At 44.7% G+C, this 27,335-nt stretch overlaps 1 protein-coding gene across 12 annotated transcripts in view; it reads left to right on the forward strand.

Moving 5' to 3' along the window:
- The window catches only part of KCNIP1 (potassium voltage-gated channel interacting protein 1), a 224,240-nt gene that overhangs the window by 87,839 nt on the left and 109,066 nt on the right, over positions 1-27,335 (forward strand). The window contains exon 1 of one of the 12 annotated variants that reach the window (XM_033072996.2): positions 24,280-24,372. The exons of the other annotated variants lie outside the window; for them this stretch is intronic. The gene's annotated coding sequence lies outside the window, so the exon portion shown is untranslated. Of the gene's footprint in view, positions 1-24,279; positions 24,373-27,335 lie in introns of those variants that run through there. 12 annotated transcript variants of the gene reach the window in all.

The raw sequence follows: 27,335 nt of genomic DNA on the forward strand, positions 1-27,335 counted from the left end.
ACCCAGAAAATGTAATGGCACAGAGATGCAAAAAGTTTGAGTACCTTGACAGGGTCTCTGTGTCCTGTTGCTGTTCACACCATGGCTATTTATAAGCTAAGAAACTTCTGCATTTCTCTGAGACGCATTTTCCAGCAGGTGCAGAGTGCTCTAGGCATCTCATATCATCCCGGCAGGAAGGGGTCCAATGGGCCCCATTTCCAACTAGGAAATGCAGGTAACAGCGGTATGGTAGCACAGCAGCATTTTTTTTTCCCAAAATATATTTAGTATTCCAAGCAAGGTATTAAATTTTTCTCCTTTTACTTGTTTGAGATGCCAGAGAGAAGGGGAGTACAGTAATTTCATGACTATAAGGGACACCCTTTTGACTAAATTTTTCCCCCGAACCCAGAAGTGCGTCTTATAGTCTGGTGCGCCTTATACAATGGACAAAGTTGTGAAATTTGCCAAACCAGAAGTGTGAGCTGCAATGGGGGGGTGGTGCCGCAGGAGCACCGAGTTGTGGTGGGGGGGGTGGGAGCAGGCAGCAACAGCCAGCAGGAGCCGCGAGGGGAGGGAGGGAGCTGCCGCCGGCCCGGGCATGAGCGGAACAAGAAGCCGGGCGGCACCACCCTGGGCGCGGGGGCAGGGGGAATGAGAAGCCAGGCGGCCCTGGCCCAGGCGCAGGGGGAACGAGAAGTGCGAGCCCGCAAAAGCCCCGAGCAGAGCCCGCTCAGTGGTGGCATCAGAGCAGCAGCGGCGCGGCCTGGGCGGCCACAGGAAAGCGGTGGCGGCACGGCCCCTGTGGCCGTGGCAAAGTGGCGGCGGTGCAGCCCCTGCGGCCGCCAAAAAGTGGCGGCGGCGAAGCCCCTGCGGCCGCGGCAAAGCGGCGGCGGCGCAGCCCCTGTGGCCGTGGCAAAGCAGCGACAAGTGGGGCAGCCGCGAGGAAGTGGGGAGAAGCGGAGCAGCCACTGCCGCTGCCGCGGGAAAGCGGAGAGAAGCGGCCCTGCCGCGGCAAAGCGGCGACAAGCGCCGCTGCCGCCAGCCAGGGGGAAGCTGGGATGCAGTGCGGCCGCATGGTGGAAGCTGGGAGCCGTGAGCCGTGCCAGCCGGCGCTGGGGGCGGGCGGGAGTGCCGGGGCCCGCTGCACAAGGAGGGCGCCTGGGGCTGTGTTTAAACGCTACACTGATCTTTGAAAAATATTTGCAAATTGAGCACCTGCCAGTAATTTGTTACTTTGTTGTGCGCCGCGGGGCTCCTTGCTGAAAAAAAAAGTGCACCTTATAGTCCGGTGTGCCTTATATGATCTACAAAGTTGTGAAATTTGCCAACTCCCAGAGGGTGCACCTTATAGTCCGGTGCGCCTTATGGTCGTGAAATTACTGTAACTGTTATTATAAGATGGATTGTACTTAATAAATAAAAAAATATTAAAGTGTAAAGTTTATGTTTTCAAAATAGGCAAGTCAAAACTGAAGGCAGCTGTGTCCAGATATCTCCAATCTGTGTTTGTGGCTGTCATGGCCAGGTGATGTTTGTCCAGACGGAAAAGGATACAGATAGTGGCCAGTTCATCTCTCCCTTACTTCTGCCAGCACTGCTCAGCGCAGAGAGGATCTGAAGAGCATGAACAAAGCACAGTAGAATTGACTAGAGGTTCATGGTTAGTGGGTCTAGAGGAGGTAAGGGAGGGCTGTGTGCTAGCAGGCAGGCATGGGGCAGCAGGAGTTGCCTGGGGGGCTGAGCTGGTACTTGCAGGCAGGAAGGGAGCTGGCCTGGCTCTGGTACCAGGGTGTTTTAAGGAAGACATGAAAAGGGTAACAGAGCCATTCTTCCCTGGTACAGCTCTGCTACATCTGTTTGGCTTTCCTCAATCCAAACATTACTTTCTTGACACATTCAACAACCACAGCTCTTCACACACATCAGTGTTTGCATTTCTTTAACTCCACAAAACCCCTTCTCTCCCAAACTTGTTCTGTAGGTGGTTGGCTGGTTGGGAAGTGCCCAAAATTTCTGTAGATGGCCACAGCTACAGTCTGTAAAAGCCAGTAGGCACAGCACATTTTATATTGTAACTGAGAAGAGATAATGGAGAACAAGGCTGTGACGATACATGTGTTGTTGGAGGCAGGTTTCTAGGAAACCTGTGAGACCATGGCATTGTTTTACTGCAGGCTCCTTAATGGAACAGGAGAGTGTCACTGGGAGGGGGGAGCTGAATTACAGCCTGCCAGAGATCAGTACTGAACATCAGGGGCTCTTAGTGTGCTGACAAAATAAATGTTTCTGTCTGTCAAATTTATATGCAGGAAAATATGGATGAAACAAGTCACATTCACAAGATTTACCTAGTTAGAGCATGGTTTCAGAAGCACAGCTCAAATGTTTTGACAGCTGTTCTAACTTTGCTGCCTGCAGCTCAGGGCCAAGCTCCAATGCATGTTTTCCCAGGGTGCTGCTGCTCTATTCTAGTGAATGATCTTGCACATCAGCCCCATAGATTTTTTGATAATCAGCTGAAACCTTGGCAAGGCCCCTGATTTAGCACATCAAACTGCATGAGCTGAGGGTTCCTCCCTGTGGGGTACACACAGCCATGTAAAGGATAATGCTGTTAGCTCTCCAGCTGCAAAATGTTGGGAGCCAGCAAACATCTGTGGGAAAGAACAGTTTCCCTTGGGGAAACTCTTTCATCCCATGCAGGTGAGCCTTGTGGTGCAATGGGGAGCATCAGCACCCCTTTGCATTCCTAATCCACGCAGTTCAAAGGACTTGGTGAACACGTTGCCATTTAAACTGGGAGCAATGCATGACAATTAAAACTGTTCCCAGGAAACTTGTGTCTGCGCAGAAAGGATTGTTGCCTACTAATCCTAATAAGCCAGTGTAATTGAATTGGCACACTGGTTTACATGCTTCACTGGGAGTGTCAAACGTGACCCCAAACTGTGATACTGGCACCCCAGGAACTTAAGGCATGTCCTTGTATGGAGCTGAATCCCTGTAACATGGCATTTGTTTTAACCAATATTTTAACATGGGAGCTGACAGAAGGTCTAATTTGCATTCTTGTGCATACAAAATTAGCCAGGTTGCCAACAAATGGAGAGAGAGTTACATTAGGGCATGAGGAAAATTCTGCCTGGGTGGTCATTTGTATGTACTTAACAATGGGTAAAGGCAAGCATGTGCAGTTCTGCAAAGGAAATCTGATCTCACAAGGTCCTGTCTTGTTTGTGTAGGCAGCAGCTGGACCTGCATGCAGAGCAGTTTTGGTACTGGGACAGAAAGTCAACCAAAGACTGATCTTTCAGGAAAACATCTTTCATTTCCATGGCTTTAAGGCATCAAAAGGGGCTATTTACAATAGCTATACAGTTAGCAATTTGGTATCCTCTGCTTGGCAAGAGCTAAGGACATTACAGCTGAGCCCCATTGTTTCTAATCACCCCTTCGACTGAGCACTGGGCTCACTGCAGCCCTCCAGGAAAGTATGAAGTAAAAAGAAAGGAATTTTCTAATAGGCATCTTCAGGGCAATGCGATCAGCTATAGCACTTTACATGACTACATTTCTATTTCTTGTAGATGATGCTGTCTTTTTTCTTTCTTCTGTCCTTATTATTGATGGAGGTGAAGTACTTGCAGTTCAAAAGTTCATCTGGTCCTTGTGTTTGGGGACCAGTGCCCTAAAATGTTGGTATAGTTTAGGATTGGACCCTGTGTATTTTCACTTAATATTCCTGCATTCTGCGTGGAAATAATAGTTTAAAATAATTTAAATAAATGCGAGGGACATTCACATCAGGTAGTGTTTTCTACAAGAGAGTTTCAAACCCTACTGAATTCCTGAATAAACTGAAGCAATTGAGCACACCTTTGATCCTCTATTCCCCTGAAGAGACGCTCCATTGCAGATGCCCAAACACATAAAACTCATTTACTTAATGTTTCTGTCCTGTTAGCCATGAATATAGAGCAATCTGTTTAAAGAGTTTCATTTCCTTGTAAATTAAACTGCTGAGGCAGGACAGTGGGAACGATGCTGCGGGAGATCTGATTTTGCTTTTCCTGTGGGCTGGTGGACATGCTAGGTCTGCATCTTCACAGTACCTGCTGCTCTGTATTCACCTGGTCTGCAGGTTGGGGACATAATGCTGCCAAGCTGCATTGGTGCCCTTGGGCATCCTCATCAGCTTGCTGCCCTTTTATGTGTGATAGCTATTAGAGATGTAGAGTTCCGCCTAAGTTAATTGCTTGTCACTGGCCTGCTTGTTGTGATTCAGTTTTGTTGTATTTTGTAAGCATTATGAGTTAGCTCCCAGTCATGTGGGATTTAGGAGAGTGGGAGGGCATATCTAAGGCATCATTATTCATGTTGTGCTTTGCAGTGTCAGACAGCACAGTGACCATGAGGTAGGGGTGTTTTGAGATCAGTAATGGTTGTGGACAGTGGTCATAGGGCTCCAATGAGAACATTTGTGATATCCAGAAATAGGAATGTTTGAGAGTTTCCTTTGCCTGGTGCCAGGGTGGGCAGAGGAAGGTGGAACCTCGCACAGCTAGGCTGGGATGTGTGTGCACGGAAATGAGCATCACCTTCCTGAGGAGTCTGTGTAGTGTTTACCGTAAGATTCCATACAGAGTGAACAGATGTCAACAGTAACTGCTCAAATCTTCATGTTTTAAATCCTGTGTGTGCTTTGAAATGTGTCCTTTATTCTGATTCAGGGCAAGGTGCCTTTTCTTCATCGGGTTGAGTTTACATCAAACTAAGTTAGTATTTGTTAAGGGCAAAGTAATGTAAATTTTCTATTTTGCTTCTGTTTCCCTGATTTTGAGTCTGATCTTTCAGACATTTTGTATTTTAATCTATTTTTTGCTGTGAAGGGTGGTGTGAAGGTACCTGTAGTGGAGAGAGAGCAACTCAAGAGAGATGGAAGTGTTACTTTCTGTGCTGGAAAAGAGAGCAGAATATGACTTAAATTCTAACAAAGACAATATCAGGGTGGTTTCTAAGCCTGGTTCCCAAAGAACAACATATTTGTTAACTGGATGTTTCTTGTACTAGTAAGCGAGCTTTGAACTGATTTACATTTCATGGTCCACATAAATGTGGAGACACTGCCAAAATTATCTCTTTCATACTTCTGTTTCCATTGTAGACATTTCAGAAAATAGAGAGAAATGTTTCTCCTACTGTTTGATTCTTTATTTCATGCATATGCATTTCTGGGACACGCAGTTCTGGAGCATGCAGCTGAGTGCACATGTCTGGAGTCTCTACAGGCTTGAGAAGCTTTGAAGCAGAGAATCTAAAGCATAAGTAAGATATTTGCAGAATTAAAGCAAATTTAGAGGAACAGGAGTTGAGATTTTAAATTCCTGTAAATAAATCCACTCTCAAAACCAGAGATAAGTTTTCACCTGCCTTCTGCTTCCATCCTAGAGATGTTTATTGGACTGTGAAAGGAAAGGAGATATTTACAGAATGAAACTGCTAACAGATATGAGGAAAATCACTTGCATTACTGGCTCCTGATGATGTTCAGTGTAACGATCATATTATGGAAGGGATTTATCAGTTAACAGTTTTTAGTGATAAACCTGCTGACACATGGCAGTACAAGGAAATACTGTACATAAGTTGGATAGCTTTATTTTTGCAGCACTCTGATTAGACACCCTCATAAAATAGACATGTGGATTTGTAAATCTAGCTCCCCAAATCTCCTTTCTCTCTAGCTGGAACATATCTAGGATTCTAGATTCAAACCTCAATCTGCCACATCTTATTTTCCCTGAGCCTCAGTTTTTAAACTTCAGCAGCTATTAGAAAAGCATTACCCTACGGCATCCTCTGACTCCAGGAGGAAAGTCTGAAGCCATGAACTAATTGCGCAAGTATTTAACAAATCTTGCCGAGCTCAGTTCAGCCTGGAATTGAGGCTGGCTTTGCTGCCAACGCTGCTCTCTCCAGGGACTCCCCTCCCATTTATTCTGGAGTTGCACACTTGTGTAATGCAGGAGGACAGAGAGCAGATGAACACAGGTGAATTCCAGCCTGTCACTCCTCTCGGTGCCGTGACCCAGTTCGGGAGCGGCGGCGCAAGCTCGGGCTGGGCCGGGCTGGGCTGGGCTGGGCCGGGCTGGGCTGTCTCGCCCCGCAGTGCTGGAGCGGCTCGGGCGGATTGATGTTCCGAGCCTGGAAAACTTCCTGTGCCCAAAGAGGACACACCCGATTGTCCCGAGCTGTTGACACAATATAGGTGTTGGAAGCAAGGGAGAGGGTTGTGTCACAACGGGTGGCGTGTGCCTTGGGCTCTGAGTAGAAATGTACTTTGCTTAAGAACATCCTCTTGAGCAGCCTCCACAGGTTCTTTAAAGCCAAATAGGACATGTCTTTCTGTGCAAGGGTGGCAGGCAGGAGTAGGACAGGGCTTTGTCCTTTTGAAGTATTAATACAGGTCACAAAAAAGGTGCCAAAAGATATAGAAACTTTAGCAAATATGATGAAACTTCGAAGATAATTTATTTTTTATTACAGCTACTACTGTATTTAGTGTGACACACAAAACATATTGTGGTATATCCTTTCCCTGGTGGAAAAGAGAACAAAAAGGAGAATCCAAATTTACTCTTGATTGAAACCTTTTGAATCCTAAATGTCTTTTTTTCCATGAAAGGTAGTGTTCAGAAAGACACATATAATTTCCTAAAGAAAAAATAAAGTGTAGCCAGTACAAATTGGTACTGTCTTCTGAAAGAGTTTTAATAAGGGTGTGGGATAATAAATCACCCAACATCAGCCTTGGCACCTGTGCAGGGTTGAAGAGGAATGCAGCATCACTCTGATGTATCCATTTGCTCCTGCATGAAAATCATCACATCAGCTATGTTAAAAGAGATTCTGCATGTGCAGTGTCTATAGGATTTTCACAGTGATTTTAAATATCTGTAGATATCAGCTCTCCGAGGAATTTTGTCTGTTATGACTCACATCTTATGTTGTAAATTTATCTGTAAATGTCATCTTTTACTGAGGTATTTACAAAACTTAAAATATTTATGGTAATTATTTGTAAATACTAGCTTTATTGTCTGCAGCAACAGTTTGGATTGTTTTGCCACAGAAAAGTGGGAGGGAACCACTGTTTTTGGCAAATGAGAATCAAATAATTCGGTCAGGTGTTGGATTGGAGTAATTAAATCCAGCAGCAGTAGTGAGTGAACTTCACTCAGAGTGAAATTCAGCGGAGAGATTGTGGCTGCTAAAGGCAGCTGTGCTGCATGCATGTATGTGTGAAATGCAGGTTGGTCTTCCTCAGAGAAACTTTTCAACTGCACCTCTTGCGTTCACCAGGTCCTGTGGAAGCCAGAGGAGTTTGGTGCTGCTGCTTTTCCAAAGTGTTTGGCAAGTGCTTCCAGAAAGTGAATGTTTAGTAGATTCCCTGTATAAGCCTGTAGAAGTTTAGCCATTGACTGGGCAAATTGTGTTAAAAAGAAGTCATTAAATCATTAAACAAAATCTCCTTGGAACTTGGCCAGTATCTAACCATCTTCTGCAAGAGGGCACTGACAGGGCTCCTGCCCTGCCTCTCTGAACTCATGCACATCTCCTTGCATAGCTCTCAGCCCTGCTCTGTTCTCCCTTGCCCTGCATGGCAGGGAGGTCTGGGCTCCTGTGTTGCCAGCTGTGCTCCTCATCCCATTGTTGCAGGCATGGGCACAGCTGGGCTGCAGTTTGTTCTATGGGCAAACACACCAAAAGCCATTGGGTTTTCCCACTGCTTTTGGGCCTGTGTGGAGGTGCTGTACCTACAGCTGTTCTGTTGTGCTCGTCTGTGGTTTGTGCCAAATGCAGTCATTGCCAATGATTAATAGTTTTGATATACACTGTAGATGGTGTCCTAGATTCTAACTCCTACATACGAGTCCATAGCAGCACTGCGAGCAGTGTGCTGTAGAAGGTGTATGGGCACACATCTTCTCTTGTTCCTTGCCAAACTACTACTATGCGTACATAGTTTTATTTTAAGCAAAGCAACAGCATTGCCTGAGGCTGTAACTACCATTCCTGCTCATAATGGCCTTGGGATCCTGAGGTGAGCTGTGTGCCCTGGTACCACTCTGAATTTGGTGAAATCATTGCACATCCAGTCCAGAAAACCATTCATGTGCTGCTTAGAAACTGCACCACTTACTTTATAGAGAAGGATTATTGAATGAAGGTCATAAATTTATAAAGTGAACAGCAAGTTTTTTGTTTGCTTCAGAACCTTTATTGCCTTCATCCAAGGATGTCTATCTGTAATATAGCCTTTGTGGTGACAAATGGTTTTAATATTTGTCCCAGTTCGTAGCTTTTTCTTTTTTTCCTTTAGTCAAGCATGGCAGAAATAGGAGTGATTAATACTAAGAAAAGTTTGCAGCTACCCAGGCTCAGAAGTACTCATCCTGTCTTGGAGTATTCCACTTTTTCTTTTTGTCTTTTCAAATAAGCAGATTAGATTTTACCTGAACTCAAGACACTAAGCCTTCAAAAGATGACGGTTTTAAGCTCTTTTTTAAGCTCTCTCAAGAAAAAGCCCAAAGTCTAGTCCCAGTCTTACTTCGTATGATGGCCTGTTCCCACTGTTCCACCACTTACTAAACCTCAGAGACAAGTTAAAAATAATAAAACAAAAGTGAATGAGAGTTTTAACCTTGGCAAAATGCTTTTTTTCACTCCCTCACTGTCATGCCTGGCACAAACCTGTCCCAGGAAGCCATTGGGACTGAGATGACTGAGAAGGTGGCCAGGAAGTTCCAGCCTAAATTACAGCCCTATGTGTCCTCAGAATGGACTCGTGTAATGTTAAGGAGCACAATAAGAGGTTAGGACAGAATGAGGAAGGGGCATGAACATTCATTATGAAAGAACTGCATCTCTGTGAATGCGTATAGAAGCCAGTGTCAGGAGCCCACATATATATTTTTAGGTATGATATTAATCTCTTTCTAGGACACTCAAAATTACCTCACCAGGGTTTATATGTGTTTGCAAGTTTAAACACAGTATAACAAACAAGTGCCACACAAGCCAGTCTAATATTTTTCTGTGGATACATGCAAAATTACTCCATAGAAGAAGCAAAACTTTCTTCTTTTAAAAATGGCATGAATTTCTAGTATCAACATATTTCTGCTTGTTTCTGCATATTCCCCAATCTTAGTCAAGGGAAGACTTATTTGGTATCAATATATTAAAAGAAAATGCAGAAAGAAAAATAAAAAATAGAGGAAAGCAGATAATGCTATCATGATAGCAAAGGGAATACAAAGGTCTGCCAGCTTGGTCAAGAAAAGCTGGGAATTTGCTTTTGTCAAAGGAGGCTGTAAGAGCATACAAGCAGGTAGGACAGGTGCCAGAGCAGTCAATGTGAGCTTTTGGATCAGCCCTAATAAAGTATTGTGCAGCTGCCCTGAGGTTTTGTTTTCACTTGGAGGAGGAAGTGACCTGTTTGGTAAGCCTTTTGCTTTTCTCATTATTCATGCTGCCTTATTCTTAGTGCTTGGTCTCATGAACCAGAGGTGAGGAACTCTCTGGGCCAGCAGTGCCTGATGAGGCCTGGCCTATTGTATTGCCCCTATATAAAGAGAGAGTTTGGGTCTTGGAAACCTTGAGGTCTGTTATTGTCACAAGCCATGTGAGGTGGAGCAGGTGGGGGCATGATGGATCACAGCAGGAGCTCCATAGCATCAGCTGTCTGGACACAGAAATTATCTGTGCTCCTCCTCCCTGCTAATCTGTTTTCCATGGCTTGATAGTTAAGTGTGGCTATAATACACAGGGGAAAAAATAACTCAGCCCATTGTTAAGCTACAAAAAAATTTGCTGTCATCCAGCTTCTTCAGCTTTGGGCCACTAGTAGACAGTGGAGCATGGCTCCTGTATCTTATTTTCAGTAGTTAAATTGCATCAACAAACTGCTGAGTCTTATCTGTTACTGTGATTAGCACCTGAGGATGGCAGGAGATGGTCTCTGAAGTTATGAAGAGAATAAGGGGGATAAGCTTTGCACTCAGAGTGTTACTGAAGGCTTTGTGCAGGTTGGCTGAAACACCTCCAGAAGCAGCAGGCGTCAATTTCTCTTGTAGCCAGGTTGGCATGGGTTAGGTGGGAGCTTTAGAGACTGATGCTTTCCATCTCATCTGTGTGCAAGCACAAGCAGGAGAACATTTCTTAGATGTTGTGTGACTGGCAACACAAAAGTGTGAACACTAGCTATTCCTCCTCAGTTCAACCACCTCCATGTGTCCTCCAAATACATCTTTTTTAATCTCATTTTCTTCTTGTCCGGAGTCTCAGAGGTGACTCGAGTCTGTGAGGACTTGCTGGGGTAGCAGGGCAGAGTTCCTGCCTCTCCTGTGCTTCTAGCTTATTCCCTTCCTGTGCCCTGTGCTCAGGATGAGCACGGTTGTTTGTCAACAATGACACTTCAGAGATGTACACCTAAAAATTGCACCTTGCTTAGCGTGTTGTGCAGTGTGTGCAGCACCATCCCCTTGCCCAGCTGGAAAACCAGCAAAGTAAAGGGAGCTGCGGAAACCTCGGTGACAGCTAAAACTGAGACAAATACTTCAGCTGTCAAAGCTCACACATTTTCTCACAGAGCAATAAATAACCAAGGTAAACATCTCTGGATGTTGTGGAGGATGACAGCTGCTGTCCACGTAGATGTGGGCTGCTAAAACAACGTGTTGAGTCCCAGAATGTTCCTCTTTGTGTGGCAAATGCTCTGTGTGAGGCTTTGAAGTCTTCCTGCAGGATTAGTAGGCTTTGAAATATTTGTTTAGAATGAATGAGCTTGTATCTGCATAGGATATCTCTGGAGGTCTTTATTAAACTCTCAAACACTGTTCCGCTCATCCAGCTTTAAAACTGCTGTATTTTGAATAATAAAAGGGGCCTGGTGAAGAAGTTATTCCTGATGCAGATTCTGATGGGATGTTGTCCTGCTGCCAAAACTTCTGGGCTGGTCTCCAGGTGTTTTAGCACTGTTCTGATTGCTTCTTGATTTTGACATCCTGCTGTTTTCTAAATATTTTTTTTCAAATATCTGCTTTTCCTGCTATGTGATTCTCCTTCTTTTCTTCCCTTTTGTATTCCTGTTCCTCTCTTCTTTCTTTGAGTGTTTTGCTCTCTCTTTTTTAACCTCTTTTCACTTCTCTGTTCCTCCTATGGGGAGGTAACCTGTGACTCCTTCCCATTGCAGCTGCTCAAGAGAGTAGGGATTTCTTTCACAGGTGGGTGATTTGAAGGGAAACTGAGTGGATTACACCTGAGAGAGAGTGAGCCCTAGGCTCCCACTCCTCAGCTACCACTGCCCTCCTGGCTTTGGCATTTCAGCTTTCCTCAAGAGCCAGCAATCATCAAAAATGATGCAAAGTCCTTCTGGCCCTGGTTCGGGTAACCCACTGAGGTTACCTCCATGCACCAATATTGAGGCTTATTCCTCCTGAAAGCCCCCACTGTGATGACCTCCTGAAAAGTGTTTTCTGCACGGCTTAAGTTTTAAGCACGGGAACATTCAGAAGGGAGAGAGCTGGGTGTGCCGGTAGAGCACATAAACCTCACAAAGGGGCTGTGTGTTTTGTGTTTGCTACAGAAGTTTTGTACTCTTTTTGGGGGGCTGGATTTTCTCCATAATGATTTTCCCACCCTACTAAGTTTTTATTACAGTAGTTTCACGAATACAAGCCGCACGGATTATAAGCCGCACCCCCGGTGCCTCGACAATGTTGCTGTCTTTGTCAATAGATAAGCCACACCCCGAATATTAGCCGCACTTTCGTTCGTCGCGAGAATCCGTGCGCAGCTTTCACAAATTGGCCAATTAGTAACAGGATCGCGGCATAGCGGGCTTTACTGGCTCGGGGCGGGGCCAGGAAGGCTCGGCCCGCTCATGGTTGCCGACGGGGCCGGGTGGCCCAGCTCAGCGCCACGGCTCGGCGGGGCTGGCCGGGTGGTGCTGCCGCCGCTGCCGCCGGGCTCGCTGGCCCCCCTCTCCCGTCAGCACCGCCCCGCTGCCGCGTTCGCTCGCCCGGCTGGCAGGGCTGCCGCCGCCGGGCTCGCCGCCCGCCCCGCTGCCGCTTTCGCTCGCCCCGCTGCCGCTTTCGCTCGCCCTGCGCCGCGCCTCGCGAGCGCCCCGCGGCGCTTTCGCGAGCGGCGGCGGCTCGCGGCGGCGGCTCGCGGCGGCGGCTCGCGGCGGCGCTTTCGCGAGCGGCGGCGGCTCGCGGCGGCGGCTCGCGGCGGCGCTTTCGCGAGCGGCGGCGGCTCGCGGCGGCGCTTTCGCGAGCGGCGCTTTCGCTCGCCGAGCGGCGCTTTCGCGAGCGCCGCTTTCGCTCGCCCTGCCGGCAGGGCTGCCGCCGCCGCCACCAGGCTTGCCGGCCGCCCCCTCCCGTCTGCACCGCCGCCGCGTTTCCTCGCCCTGGCCGGCACTGCAGGCCCCCGCACCGCCGGGCTCCCCCATGCTGCTGGCCCCGATTCTGCTGGGCTTCCCCCGCTGCCAGGCAGCCCCACCCGCCGGCCTTCCTGCTTCTGCCATGCTCCCCTGCACTGCTAGCCCCAGTTCTCCCGAGCTCCCCCGCCATGCTGGCTCAGGCTCTGCCGCCCGCCCCCCGCACTGCTGGCCCCGCCTCTGCCAGGCTTTCCCACCTCTGCATGGGCTGGCCGGGCTCCAGCTTGGCTTGGGGCTGCCGCGGGCTCTCACTTCCGTGTTGGCAGCTTTTAGAATTTTGTTAATAGATTAGCCGCCCCGGAATATTAGCCGCACTTCCGGGTTTCCACCAAAATTTTGGTCAAATTGGTGCGGCTTGTATTCGTGAAATTACTGTAATCGTTTGATTGTGTTGCAGGAGCCAATAATTATGCCCATTGATTTTGATTAAGAACCACAATTTCCCAGTTATTTCTATATACCACTTCTAAAGATTATTAAGAGATTTTGCAGCAGCCATCAATTCTTCTTAGAGCATCCTCCATGTTTTATAGAATAATTTCTGAGAGATGCATGTGCCTCAGTTAGTGTTGATGCCTCCTTTTTACTGATTTCTCTGCTGAAATATAGACTAATGTAAAAGATAATGGTAGCAGTTCCAGCACTGTTATGTCTGACTAGGTAGGGCCTTGCTCTACAGATGCTAATTGTCTAGACTGTTTTTAAGACTAGAAAATAAGTTACATTAATCACTAAAAATTGATTTAAAATAGTTTTGAAGTTATAAACCATTGATCAATAAGGGTGAGATAAAATTCTGGGGCCTTTGGGGATTTAGCAATACATTCATTACTGTGAACAAATTCAATACAAGAAATGAATCAATGTCTTAACTTGCCAGCAATGTAATGTAATATTTAATAAAATATTGTCCCACATAATCCAGTGCAGGCTTGGTATATTCCTTTCATATGGTATCCGAAAAATGACTGTCCTGCCCCCAGTGAATTGCTGTTTGATATTTTCTGCAGAAGAGAATATGAAATAATAATAAGAGGGTCAAACACTTCCCTTCCCCCAGCCATGTGTCCAGCTTGCTTTGGTCTGCAGCCTACCTGCCAGCACCTCTCCACATGCCAAAACCCTAGACAGGTGAGAGAGAGCCCTGCAGAATGTAATGCAGAATGGCAGCCCTGAGCCACCAAAACCAACAGCAAGATAAAGGCATTATATATCACAGAAAGGATTGCATAAAATAATAAAAAGTTAAAATATATGGCAATTATTCAGAAAGGAAAAAGACTGTGCTGGGGGATACATACTAGAATGCACATAAACCTCTTAGTGCAGTATCAGTCTCTAAAATTCTTAAGAATAAAGATCTCAGTTAATCTTAGATCCCAGATTGGCTTCTCCATGCCCATTTTCCTCTGTAGCACCCACACTGCTCACAGGCGGGATTTCTCTGGTCCGGCCTGTCTGAGGTTCCGTTGGGAGTTTTCTTTCTGTGATAAGGACAATGCACTGTTAGTGCACAGTGGTGTGTTTCATCACGAGAGAAGCAATGGCTTATATCTCTTGGGTTATATTCAAAAGCACTGAATAATGGCTGAAGTTGATTTCCTATCCCTTGCTGAAACCTGGAGCCACCTATGTTAGTACTGAGAAGCATCACGTTCCATCTGTCAGTGCTGTTGCCCAAGTTGGCAGGAGATGCTTCTGATTACAACTGGTGCAGGGGAATGTCTTCCCTCTGCCCCCCAGTGCAGAGCATGGTGTCCAGGATGTTTGATGTATAATGTACTACTCTCTGCAAAGATAGCTTTAGTCCGTTGTCTTTGAGTTCATGTTTGTTCTGCTTGAAAGAACCACAACATTATTTAACTGCTGTTCCTGCTGTTCTGTGTTTATAAGGTACTGGTGTGTTATTAGGTCAGGGAATTCAATAAGGAATAGAAAAATTAAATTAGAACAAATGAAAAGTGTACTTTGGAGGAAGTTCTAACTGCGAGGAGATGTCAGAACATACAGAAGAGTTTAACACTTAGGTGTGAGATAAGGCTTAAGTGTCTGATTTTATCAGCGTGTCTGCAGATCACATGGAGGTTATTGTGGTGAGAGCAGGCACAGCCTTGTTAGCATGACTCCAGCAAGAGAAGACAGAAGGGGAGGGGGGAGCCCCTGGTGGATTTTGCAAGAGGTTTTGCAGTCCTGATACCATTGCTGTTACCTTCCTTTATGCTGCCAGACAAAAGCCAGGGCAGGAGTGACTCCCTGGGCAGTGAACACTTTTTGCCTGCTATGCTGCCATCCCTGTGGTGCCCTCCATGCACCTCTTGCTCTTCTCCTCCTAATCCAGCAAGTTGACTGCATGTGTGCCAAGGGAGACCCTGCCAGCCAAGCCGGTGTGAGGCCTGGATTAGGTCTCATGAGGTTGTGGCCAGTGAGACCTCTTCTAAACCAGTACTTTCTGCGGCGCAGTGTCATCTCTCACCTGGCTGAGCCTTCTCTGTTCTTTGTTGTCCCCCAGTCGTGTGACCTTTGTCACACCAAGTGACTCCAGTGGAGAATGTGTCCTCAGGGAACCACCAATTCCTACATCGTGTGAGTTTTACAATCCTCTGCTCCCTTTCTCTTCTAGTTGTTCCTGTTATTACAAACCAAGAAGGGAAATTTATACATCAGGTGAAGAGCATTAGCTGGTCTGTCTCTGTCCTTTGGGTCTGCGCTATTGAACCACAGGTGCTCCATATCCCACATTTAATAATGGGCAGCTGTTCCTGGACGGACTAGACCTCAGTGTACAGTTTGACTCTGTTGAATATTTTTCACTAACCTCTAATGGCCATACACCTGGCACAACCACTTGGGTATTATTTTTATGTTGGTTGCTGCACTGCAGCTGAGTTTTCGATATTAAGACCAGAGGCTGAGGAGGAAAGAGCAATCACTCCTGCTGGCACATGTTCCCTGAATGACATGCTGAAGTGATGAATTTAGGCTCGTGACATGTTCTTCACAGTAATATTAATAGCAGCGATTACTGCAGATGATAGCAAATTAGATAGGACAGGGTCCCCCAATGCTTGCTGCCTGCCACTGAATTAGTTTTGGCATTAGTATTTCACTTTACTGAAGAGTTGTGCTTAAAATCTGTGCTGTGTCCCATATTTTCAATCCCTTCCAAGAAACAGAAAATCAGGCTTTGGCTGAAAATGGGGCATTGGCATTTAGGTCTGTGTGATGATTGCCCTGGGAAGAACTGATTAAGTTGCCCTGGTTAGGAGTTGCAACCTCAGCTAATTGTGTGGAAATCAGAGGCAGGGAGAAATCACAATTTTTCTTTCCAGTTAGAGACCAAAGCCTTATTTGTAAATGTGTATTCCAACAGTGCTCAACTACAGGAAGTCAGCAAAAAGGTGATTCCATAAAATTTATTTCCATAATATTTCATATATGATTTTTGATAGTGGTAGAGCTTGAGGTTTTCTTGAGTTAGTTTTTCCTTGCTTGGTTTGACAGGGAGAAGCAGGGGACAGTTTTTCCTTTTCTGAAGTTGATTCAGTGCGAACTTTTGTTCATCAAAACCCCAAGCTGCAAGAAAGTCTCATCCTCAAAAGCTATTTTGATGAAAGGCATATAATGAGAACTTTAAAGAGCTTAATGAGAAGCCACAGGCAAAAAAAGATGCTCTTCTGCACGGGTCAGCTGTCATGTGATATTCATGCCATGCCATGATGCAGTGTCTGGACTGGGCTGATCGCAACCCCTTGGGCATTGGTCTCTGCATGCATGGGAAGACATCTCTCTGCAGCCACTGTCTTGAGTTAAAATATCTCCTAAGTCTGTTGGGAGCTAGAGTGTTTCATGGAACTGGTGTGAAGATGTCCAAAGCAGTTGAAGGAAGGCAGGGATAGCAGGATACTGTACTTAAGCAAGGGAACATTAACTTTCTTTGTGATTAGTAGCTGTGGCAGCAGCTTCAATGTTTGTGTGTCTATGTGGCTTCAGAATTCAGAACTGGTTTTATTATACTTGCATTTTTCCCATGGTCTGTGTGTTTCCCCGTGATCTCCATGTGTGAAGGTGGGCTGAGTTGGGTCATCAATTACAGAACCCAAGAGTGAGATCAGTGCTGCTTCCCTAGAAAGTTCTAGCTGTTTTGTCTTGACTGCTGCTGATGGGATTCAAGCTGGTAAATCCCCTCATCCCAGTTGTAGAGTACCCATTAATTTGATGAAAATTTGATTTCAAGACTTGTTCTCACAGCATGACCAGGGATGATTAACTGGTATGGCTCTTGCACCACTTATTTGACTCTTGTGAGTTCTTACAGTAGGAGGAGATGAGTGCAGTGACACAGAGTCCTTTGGGGCAGCTTTAGTTTTTTTGAGATGTTGACCTAAGTAAAAAATTTTATAGTTTTCTATGCCTCCTTTGTTTTTTGTTTTTTGTTGGGTTTTTTTTTTGTTGTTTGTTTATTTTTGTTAGTTTGTTTGTTTTGCTGATACTTTCTTTTGACAAAGGATTAAGTACTTGATTATTGTTTGAATGTGGAGAAGTTAGCATTGTTTTACCCAGGAAGGGCACCACACGCTCCTGGAACAAAACTGAGGCCACAAATTTGTACATTATTTCTGTGGACCTGATCCCACAAATGTACTGACCATTCTTCTTACTTGAGACACATAAATTGCAGAGAAGGGCCCAGGTGAAATCATGTATTCGCTTTCCTTGTGTTTTCTGCCCCAAAATCTGTTTCTGTTAAAGATGTGCCAAAGCACTGAAAGTACAGATAAGTAAGAAACCCACCTTTGAATTATTACTGGGTTTTGGAGGGATTTTATCACTGCCCTCAACACATGTTTATTACAAATTGTGGTGGTTCAGCACACTCTCCCGCAGTGTCAGAGCAGCAATCGTTAGGAGTCACTCTGGTGCCTGTGGCCATGGAACTGAAGCCACTGCTGTCATGGCTAATGCAGAAACAGGATTCTGCAAGTTTTGTATAGTTCTTATGTGACTGATAATGTAGGCAAGAGATGGGGATGCTATAGAGCCAGAGCTTTGTGAATGTTTATTTGTTTTATATGAGCTAGTCACAGACCTTGTCATGTTGTGTGGGGGATAGAAGGCGCATTTATAGATTAGGAGAATGCTACTACCTAAAACTGCCAATGCAGATCATGAGGGAAAAGGAGAAGTACTCACAAGAACTGAGTACATCAAGCTTGTGTGCTTGGTCAGTGCCAGCAACTGAGAAGGGAAACCCAAGGTTGGAGTTAAATATCAAGCTATATTAGGATTTTGTGTTGCATTTGCACTCATTTGTTCCTTCTTTTAGTATAATCACTAAAACAATCTTTACCTGAAATATTAGACTTTAAATATTTCCTGCCACTGTAAATTTGCTGCCACCTTTGAATTGATTAGGCATACTTTGGAAATGAAGGCACATTCTTAATAGGGGAGAGATGCATATTTCCAGTATTTATCATACCATATTAGATGTTTAATTAAAAAGTGGTTCCCAGAGGATTAGCCAGCTTCATGTTGATGGCAAAATAATATCCATTAGCAATTTTTGGCAGGTAATTATAATGTGGAACTAGATAGCTGTATTTTATGATAACTCTAGTGGGAATGAAGAGAAATATAATCACTCTTTTTGCTGAGGGGAAAAGACAAATTAAACAAGTACATAGAACTGTTTGCTTCTGCAACTTGGTAAATTAGGACAGAATTAGTGTGGATGTGACCCAGATTACTGGTCTGAGCTCCATGTCAGGGGGTGTGGAGGTGGCTGGTGGCTGTCACTGTTTGCACTCCTATAGACACATGGTCTCCTGGAGCAGGTCTCTCCAGGGAGCCAGGGGACTTGATTCCCATTGTCTGCTCTTCCCTCAGATTAAGCCAAACCAGCAGGATGAGATGTAGCCCTGCATGTGAGAGGTAGAGCCTAGCTGGCAAAGCAAAGTGTCTTCCTCACCTTAGGTGATATGCTGCCTGTCCAGGTGTGATTTTCAAGAAAGGATTTTACCCAGTGTAGCCACTATCCACTGATCACTTTAATATTCCTGTGTTTGAGCAGCCTTGTCAATATTTGTTGATCTTAATACCACTTGTGGCAGCTGGTCTGAGAGGAGAGACAATGATCTGAGAGAGGGGTGGGCATGGAGCAGGCTTGTTTCAGACAGCCCCACCCTAGACCTGTCACCACCAAGCTGCTCCTGGATGAGATCTGCTTCCATAGCAGATCTTTTGGACAGGTTGACACACAGCACATGCCACATCTATTTGCTGCTGCTCATGTTGCTGCAAAAGCTGCAGATGAATAAATCTTACTGGATCAATAATCAATCCTCTAAGTCCAGCAGCAATCCTTTGCTGTGGCCAGTGCCTGAGGTCTCACATGAGAGCAGAAGGACCTGCTCCACCTGGAAATCTTCTATATGTTATCTGTGTGCAAGACCAAGAGCTGAGTCTGATGACTTTCTCTGGGAGCAGACTTGTGAGAGGCATTCATGAATGTGGCTCTATCTAATCACTCAGTGACTCCATGGAAATGAGAGACCTTAAGGTGGGAGAACTCGACCCTGTACTGACAGGTATTTTATTATTAGCGGCTGAATTAACAATATGTATACATATTGTAAATTGTTAATTTTTGGTGGTGACTGCAGCATTAACTCTCCCCGCTCTCATCAGTCTGTCTGCAGTGGGGTACGTTTACACAAGAGCTTGTCTTTCCTGGCCATGTAAGCCACGGGAGCTTGCAAGTCCAGGACAAGGTGGCTGAAGTCACTCATGAGCACTGGCTGGGGAGTTTAGACATGTCCTGAAACATTGGGCTCAGCGTTTTATAGGCTTTAGGCTGAATGAGCTGATATAAGGAGAAGGAGAAAACAGATGGGAGAAAGCATTTATAAAGCAGCTGCCCGTTAACCAATAATTTGGTACATTTCCTTCAGTTCTTTTCATTAAGCCACAATATGTGGTTGTCTCATTTTCTGTGAGATGTATTGAATGTTCAACAGACTCAGCTATAATTACACAAATGCTGAAAGAGCAGAGGCATGCACTGTGTCAGGAATAGTTCTCTCTCTTTGTGTTGTGGAGTACAACAGCCTGATGCAGCATCCTTCTTCTGCAGCCATCTCTTTTCTCTGGATTCTTCTCTGCAATTAACAGGGAAATATGAGGAACTGATGATTTACAATGAGAGTTGTTTAAATCTGAGTACTCTGTGTGGAGGGTTTGATTCCAGGTTCGGACACATTGGTGGCAGCTTAGCATGGTAACTCAGAATTTATCAATGAGACTTGCTTGATTGTCTGTAATCTCTATTCCAGGAGAGAATTTAATCTTTCATTCTGATGATAGCCAGATATATCACATCTTCCTTGCACTAATCTGAGACCCTTTACACCTGCAGTTAGAAATAATTTCTAAGAATTCAGAATAACATTTTTTTTCCCTGTGTTGCACACTTTGTTAATGATGATGAATATTTATGATATTATGTTATGGTTCAAACCTACTGTCTTGCCTGCCTACCTCAAGTTCCTCGCCAAAATGTAAGTTGGCTTTGCCAGAAGTCTGCTGTGAGATTAGCAGGGAGAGGCCATGTCATGTGAGGCATGTCTGTCCTGTGGCAGGAAGGTGAGCACAGCTTGGCTATGCTTGTCTGGCCCAAGAGCAGGGTGGAAGATGCTGTGGACCTCTGCTTCTCATTCCTGGTCCCCTAAATCCACCTGTAGAGAATTTGACTTACATCAGTCTCAAGTAGTAGATACAAACACCATTCCCTGTGTTTTTGGCAGTTTCCTTAGTGACTGTGTGCGCAGAGAGATGAGGTGCTGGATGGGGAGAGGTGTTTGGAATACAGTGCTGTATGGGCTGGGAAATCTAGTGGATTTCAGATGGAAAGGACTTTTGTATGACAAGACATAATACACCATCTTCTGTATGCTGCCATGCCTTTGTTAAGTCTGCAGTTCCCATGAGGTGAACTAAGGCCTCAGTTACCAGGTCTGCCTGCAGGAACCTTGCATTGTTTTCAACCTCGGGTGAAAAGAAACCCGAATCATTACAGGCAGAACCAGTGATGCCTGGCACAGTGGCTAGCCAGGGACCCTGAGAGTGACTGGAAAAGAAACCTTGAAATTGTGTAACATGTGCCCACGTGTTCTTTGGGCAGAATTTCCTTCTGTGACTTTGGATTTTGGAGTCAAGGGCAGAAATACTGAACTGCTGGCAATTGTTAGACTTTCATTAGGAAGAGTACAATCCCATAGAACTGGGACAGTTTCCACCATTTAAGTGGTACACAAAGGAACCCCTTAAGCCACTAGCACAGTGAACTCAAGATTTCAGTTGTATTTCTGAAAACTTTAAAGATATTGATGTCAGAAAATAGTAACTTTCTAGTGAGCTTCAAATGAGGTAATGTGCAGATATGGTAACGTGAGGATATGTAGAAAGTCAGTTTAGCAGAGTCCACTCCATGAGGCAGTCTGAGACTTTGGGGATGTGGCAGCCAAGTTCCACCTTTGTGTTGCACTCAGAGAAAAGGAGGATGTTGCCAGTCCCTGAGAGAGCTCTGCTCTCCAGTGAGCAACACAGTGGCTCTTACCACTTGGGTTGTCTTTTGTCCCCAGACACTTATTGTTTCAGCTTCTCTGTGTGTGCCAGCAGCCCAGGCAGCCCTGCTGGCTCACTGAGCTTTCCTCTCCTGAGCTGGAGGCTGGACCTGCAGTGCTCTGGTGCTGGATGCAGTGGGAGGTGTGCACATGCAAAGCCTCTGGCTCCTGTGGAATGCAATTACCATTGATCAGGAAGAAGCTGAGCTATGTGCTTTGAGTTTAGCTTTTCATGCCAGTATTGTTATCTGCCAAATCCATTAACTCTGCAGTGCAGCTCAGGGTGCTTTAAAGATTTAAATGGAATTGACTGAAACCCAAAACTTAAGTACAGATGAGTGTTATTTACCTCCAATTCTCCCTATAATTCTAATTCTGGAGCTAAAGCAGCAGCAGTAATTTTCTCCACCTCCTCTGAATACTAGTCTTCTGTGTTAAAATTTAGCTTGGCTGTGTGTCTGCATTGCCCTGAAGAAAGGCGGGATCCACCTGGACACAGGTGAGGCCAGTGCCAAGGAGGAGCTGATGGTGGCCAGAGCTGGCACTGAGGAGATGTGGGATTGCAGTTTGTGGGATAGCCATACCAGCCTGTGGCGGGTCAAGAGCTGCTTGGGCTCTCCTTGCAGGGGCTGATGTGAATAGAACTTTTCTTTCAGCCACAACATTGTACCATGTGTTACTCATGCAGACTCTAATGGCTTCTGACAAAGGAGCTCTTCCTTCCATGGAGGTACTACAGCAAGTTCCTCCTCTGGCTACTACTCGTATAGTACCTATTTTCATGGCACCTGTATGAGTTTAACTTTCCTCAAGGAGTGCTCTTTTGTTTTCCTCACCAGAAGATTAAATTGGTTAGACTAAGCCTGGAAGATGCAGAAGTTCTTATAGTGCAGGAATGATGGGGAGGCATGTAGAGAGCAGTATCTCCTGGTAGGCTTGTTTCCAGAGGAAATTTGGTCCGTTTCCCTTTTTTCCCCTCATCTTTTGCAATATTCAAAGAATGAAAAGCTGGATTTTTCCAAGGGAGGACATACAGCCAAAGAGTAAAGCTGTTCCTGTGAAATGAAGTAGGAGTGTTATAAGCATTAAGAGAGTTACTGTGATGACAATTAAACTGATCAAAGAAAAATGATACCATTAACAGGAGTATCTCTGAGTTTTACTGAATTTATTTATCCATTCTGACAAATGGCCATTTGCCACCTGGTTTTTCTGGTCAGGAAGGTGGTTGGAGAAGGGATGCAATACATTCCTGCCCCAAGCAGCTACACACTCCATTCAGAGTGCCCATGCACAGATCCTGGGGCTTGCAGGCAGCATCAGGACAAGAAGTCTGTGTAGCCTCCTTTTAAATACTTTTCTCCACTGAGATTTTAAGGGAAGGAGCATAAATTACAGCACAAACTATAGAAAGGCATCCTGCAGGCAGTGAATTCTTTAGTCCCACTGTGTTTCTGTGCTACATTGAGCAGAGATTTGAAATGTAATGTTGGCCTTTTAATAGAAAACCAACTGTGAGCAAGAAAGTAGCAGTCGCACTATCAGGGGCTTACATGCCACATTGGCCCTAATCTAAAAAATGAATCCCCAAGAGCTTGGTGGACACAAAGGTCCTGCTCCTCTGACCCCAGCTCTTAGGGCTGAGTGCCATGCCATCCTGCACAGGCTATTTTTCCTGTAAACCTTGAATACAGAAAGCAGAAAATGCCCCTCCAGGATGATATTCTGTGGTACATGCAGAATGCACCTGCACATCCTCCTCTCGTCCTTCCTCTTTCTACCTGGGGGAATGCCTGTCCTCTGCCAGCTCCTTGTGGCAGTGGCACTGGTCCAGAGCTGCCCAAGGGCTTGAAGGCTCAGTGCATCACCCTGTCCTTGTTTTATGGAGGGAGGAGGGACCATGAGCATCCTTGGGTCTGACCAGGGAAGGAAGCAGGACCAATGTATTCTACTGCCCATCTTAAAACAAGCCAGGACACCAGCCAAATCTTAAGGCAAGTATGCAAGATGTAATGTGGGGACTTCGTAGGGTAAGTTCATGGCAGAGACTCAAATGACCACAAATAGCTTTCCACATGGGGTATTTTCATAAGAAAGCCAGAACATAGGAAACTAGTGATGTATATGCATAGATTACATAAGCCTTCTGGGCATTTCTACTCCATAATATCAGCTGTAATAATTAAAATTATAGCTTAATTATCTGCTTTGGCATAGGTACAAAATAATAATCCTGTGTTACTTCTCAAAACTGAGATGATGGCTGATATTATTGTTTCTGCCCCAACCAAGAATTTAATTAACTCCATCAATGTGACGACTGCAGAGTCTTGCTATTGACAGACACTCCATGGTAAATTTACTAAATTCCTTGGGTTGTGCTCCTCCTGTGTTGTAATACAAAGATATTTTAGTAAATCCTAGGAGCCAAATGGTGTCTCTACCATAAAGACTACTCCACAGTTTTTCAGTTTTTATACAACACACAGAAATTAGTAATTTAGTTCTTGAAAGGATTGAAAATGTGTAGAGTTCATATCCCCAGTGAAGCATGGTTCAGTGCTCATCATGATATGGTTATTTTTCAGTGACAGTACTGGAAACAGTGTTTAAATTCAGCACCTCTGCCATTTCTGAGAAGAGCATTGCCAGGAGAACTGTCAGCTGCTTGATACCAAGTCATTTATTGCATCTTTTTATAATTCATAATTTATAATTCATAACTCAGTTCAGCCTTTTTTCAAACAAGTCTGACTTGCTTCTTTAATCACTTTTTAGTCTTCTCAGAGGCCCTCACCCAATAATGCAGGCATATATGAGTTATGTTTACACAGCAGTGAAGATTAGGAAGATTAAATGTCTTAATTATAGCCTATATGTTTTAAATGAAAGACTGCAAATGTCAGGGTTGGGGAAGCAGCAAAGGTGTTTGGTGTCACAGTCACTGGCCTCCAGGAACAGGGTGCTTGCTGTCTTTCCGTGTCATCAGTCACTCCAGCTGTCAGGCCAAAGGGGTGTGGGTGAAGAAGCAGGATTGTTTCTTGAATGCTAGCCCCATCCACACATAGTATCAGAGGTTAATGACAAGAGTGCACTCTTGCTGTGGTTGTCCCTCTCTCATTGTCCCTCTTTCCTCTCCAAAGGAGGAGACTGCAGAGATCAATGCTGCACCTGTCAGTCCTGTACAGAGCTGATTTCCCATCCCCACACCAGTGGCTGTATGTGAAAGCCTGCTGTAGCCAGCGTGGAGAGCTGGAGTTCTAGGTGAGCTCAAGAAATTCAGGGGTTTGGCCAATAGTTATAGTAATGCAAATCTGACTAATGAAAATTTCAATCTGACACACTTCATGTGCTGCCAGAAATAACTGTCCAATATTAATAAATGCTGACAAATATTACCAAATGCCATGACTATGACTTTTACTGTGATCTACTCTCTAACAGTCAAGGTAGACTCTCTGGAGATGGGCTTAGGAACATCAAATATTGATCTGAATCTTGCATTACTCCCTAAGTGGCTTTGGTATTTTATGTCTATTATATACTCTTAACTTTATTTAGACTATTTTTACAGGTTTAAATGATGTGTTCTTGGTTTTGCCAAGTGACCAATTAATTTTAAAGTCTTTTAAAACCATTTATTGGAAGGCAGTATATTGCTTTAATTCAGAGAGATTAAAGCTTAGTCCCCTTTCTGAATTGTGAAATTGGAAACCTGACATGTACAGGTCTAAGGGATCATTTCAAATAAATGTAGGCTGCAAATGGGGTAGCACTGCTAACAGTGTTCTAGGCAAACCCACAGCTGTGGACAATGATTTACTGCTCTCTTTTAAGATGAAAAGAGCAAATTTTCACTTGGTAGGATAAGATACCTGTAGGATAAGGAGAGGAGAGGAGAGGACAGGACACGACACCAGTTGGATGAAGGCAGGCTTACAGTAAGTAAAGCAAAAAGAATCAGTATGACTCTGGGAACAGGACTTTTTCAGAAAGAATGAAGGTATTATCCTTGAAGTAATTATTCTGATAGACTCCTGATGGCCCACTGAAGATGTATTTGGGTTTGCATTCATGCAACAGAATTGGGTAGATATCCATCAGCCCAGTTAAACATGTCTTCTGTGATTGTCTTTCCAGGTACCAAAGAACATCAACTTTTATTATGGTTGATTGTTAAGGAGTATTTGATGTGTTCATACTTCAACTGGGCTGAGCAATGGAATGCCCATAACATTTAACATAGTAGATTGACATTTAAATGTCAGTTAAAAGTCTTTTCTTGAGCTACTAAAGTTACCAGAGGGATGTGTGTTTCATTATTGGAATGGCCTCACAAATAGCTAGATAATATGACTATGATTCCAGGTCCTTGCCAGAGTTTTGTTCTACAAAGAGAGAATTTAAAATTAATTATTCCCAGGACCTACATAACTTACAGAGTTGGTAGTGACTGGTGAAGCAGCCACTGTGTGCAAGCAGGTGGGAACAAGCAAGAGGAAGATTTGACTGAATGTGCTGGGGAAACACAATGCTCTTAAGAAATACTGCCAGGAATATTTATGAAAATTACACATTTTTCAAACATTTTAATTGCTTCTGAGCAAAAATCTACTTGGAAATAATAAACGACCACAGCAGTTTATGGTGTGACCTTAGGATGAACCTTCTTAGTGAATGTCTTGTATGTTGGTGGGTGTAAAAGGTTATTCCTGAGGCTAACACGGTACACAGTGAAAATGGTAGAGAATAGCAGCAGGGAGCAGCTTGCAGAGCTGTTCTAAGCCCTAGAGCTCGAGCACAGGCACCTCCTGTGCCCCTGTGCCTTTCCTTGTAGCAGTACCTAATCCCCAGGGGCTCTGGGCAGTTGTCTGCTGCACAGAGAGGCAATGCTCCTTATTTTCCTATCTCTTTTGCAATAAAAAGGTCGCAGCTCTGCTGCAGGGAAATGGCAATTGAGCCAAGAGCAAAATTTGCCATTCTTCTTTGCCAGCCAGCAGCATTCTCTTCAATTTTTAATGATTACAAACTGCCCTATTCATGAGGCTTTGGAAAAATCAATAATGTATGCACATTTGGTGGGGGGCAAGTGATGTCATCTGTCTTCAAGTGTGCAATTATGATGTGAGATGAAGTACTGACAGTTTGAAATCCTTTATGAATGAATTAAATTGCTTTGTCTAAAAAGAATAGGATGAACTGGATCAAAACTGTTGTTTTCTGAGATAATAAAGTAATAATGTTAGTTTCACTGACTGAGGTTTGGAATCAAATTTAGAAAGGAAAAAGTGTACATAGTTGTGAAGTCCTTTTTCTAAAAACTGTTTTTTCTCAAGAAAATCTTGGGTTGCTGTTCCGTAGGAGAGCACTTGGGTTGTTTAATAAGAAACCTGATATAAAATGCAAACTAAAGCAGGCAAACCCAGCAAACTAACACAACTTCTCAAACCTACTTTGATTGAGGTTCACTGAGGAGAGTACTTTGATAATGTCAGTTGGTCTAGCTGTACCCTTAGGGAGAGGCTACACCTCTCTTAGTGTGCTGGAAAACAGCGCTGCTGGGCCATTGTTGTACATTGAGGTTTACAGTCAGCTGGGCAGGGATCACTTTTTACTAGAGCACCGTGGTAAACTGACTTTTCTGAGTTAATTAATGTTAAGCGTACATTTCTAATGGGTGAGTCTTTCTGCTTGCTTAAAGAATTTTCCTCAAAAAATAGAGTAGGCGATCCCTTACAGTTTCAGTCTGTCCAGCCCTAAATGCCTGCTAGCACCTAACTAAGAATCCTTCTCACCTGATTCTACAATACCTATTAAAAACACCCAAATTTATTTCTGCCTCCCAGAGGCAGATATCTGTTCTTGTTTAAAATCTGTTATAAAAAAATCTGTACCACATTATTGGCACATGCTGTCAAATTAGAGGCATTGGTCTGAAGAGATGTTCCTGTCATTTTTACAGCACAAGCACACTGCACTACACTCCCTGCTTACAGAGAGGTACTGAACAAATCAAAGTACAGTAATTTCACGACCATAAGGCGCACCGGACTATAAGGCGCACCCCCCGGAAGCTGGCACATTTCGCAACTTTGTAGATCAGATAAGGCGCACCGGACTATAGGGTGCACTTCTTTTTTGCAGCGAGGCTCTGCCCCCAGCTCCCCCTGCGCGCTTGCTGGCCGAGGCCCCGCCTCAACCTGGCAACCATTGGCCCCCAGGCCTGC

Source organism: Catharus ustulatus, chromosome 15 (assembly GCF_009819885.2).
Source record: "Catharus ustulatus isolate bCatUst1 chromosome 15, bCatUst1.pri.v2, whole genome shotgun sequence".
Classification (NCBI taxonomy): domain Eukaryota; kingdom Metazoa; phylum Chordata; class Aves; order Passeriformes; family Turdidae; genus Catharus; species Catharus ustulatus.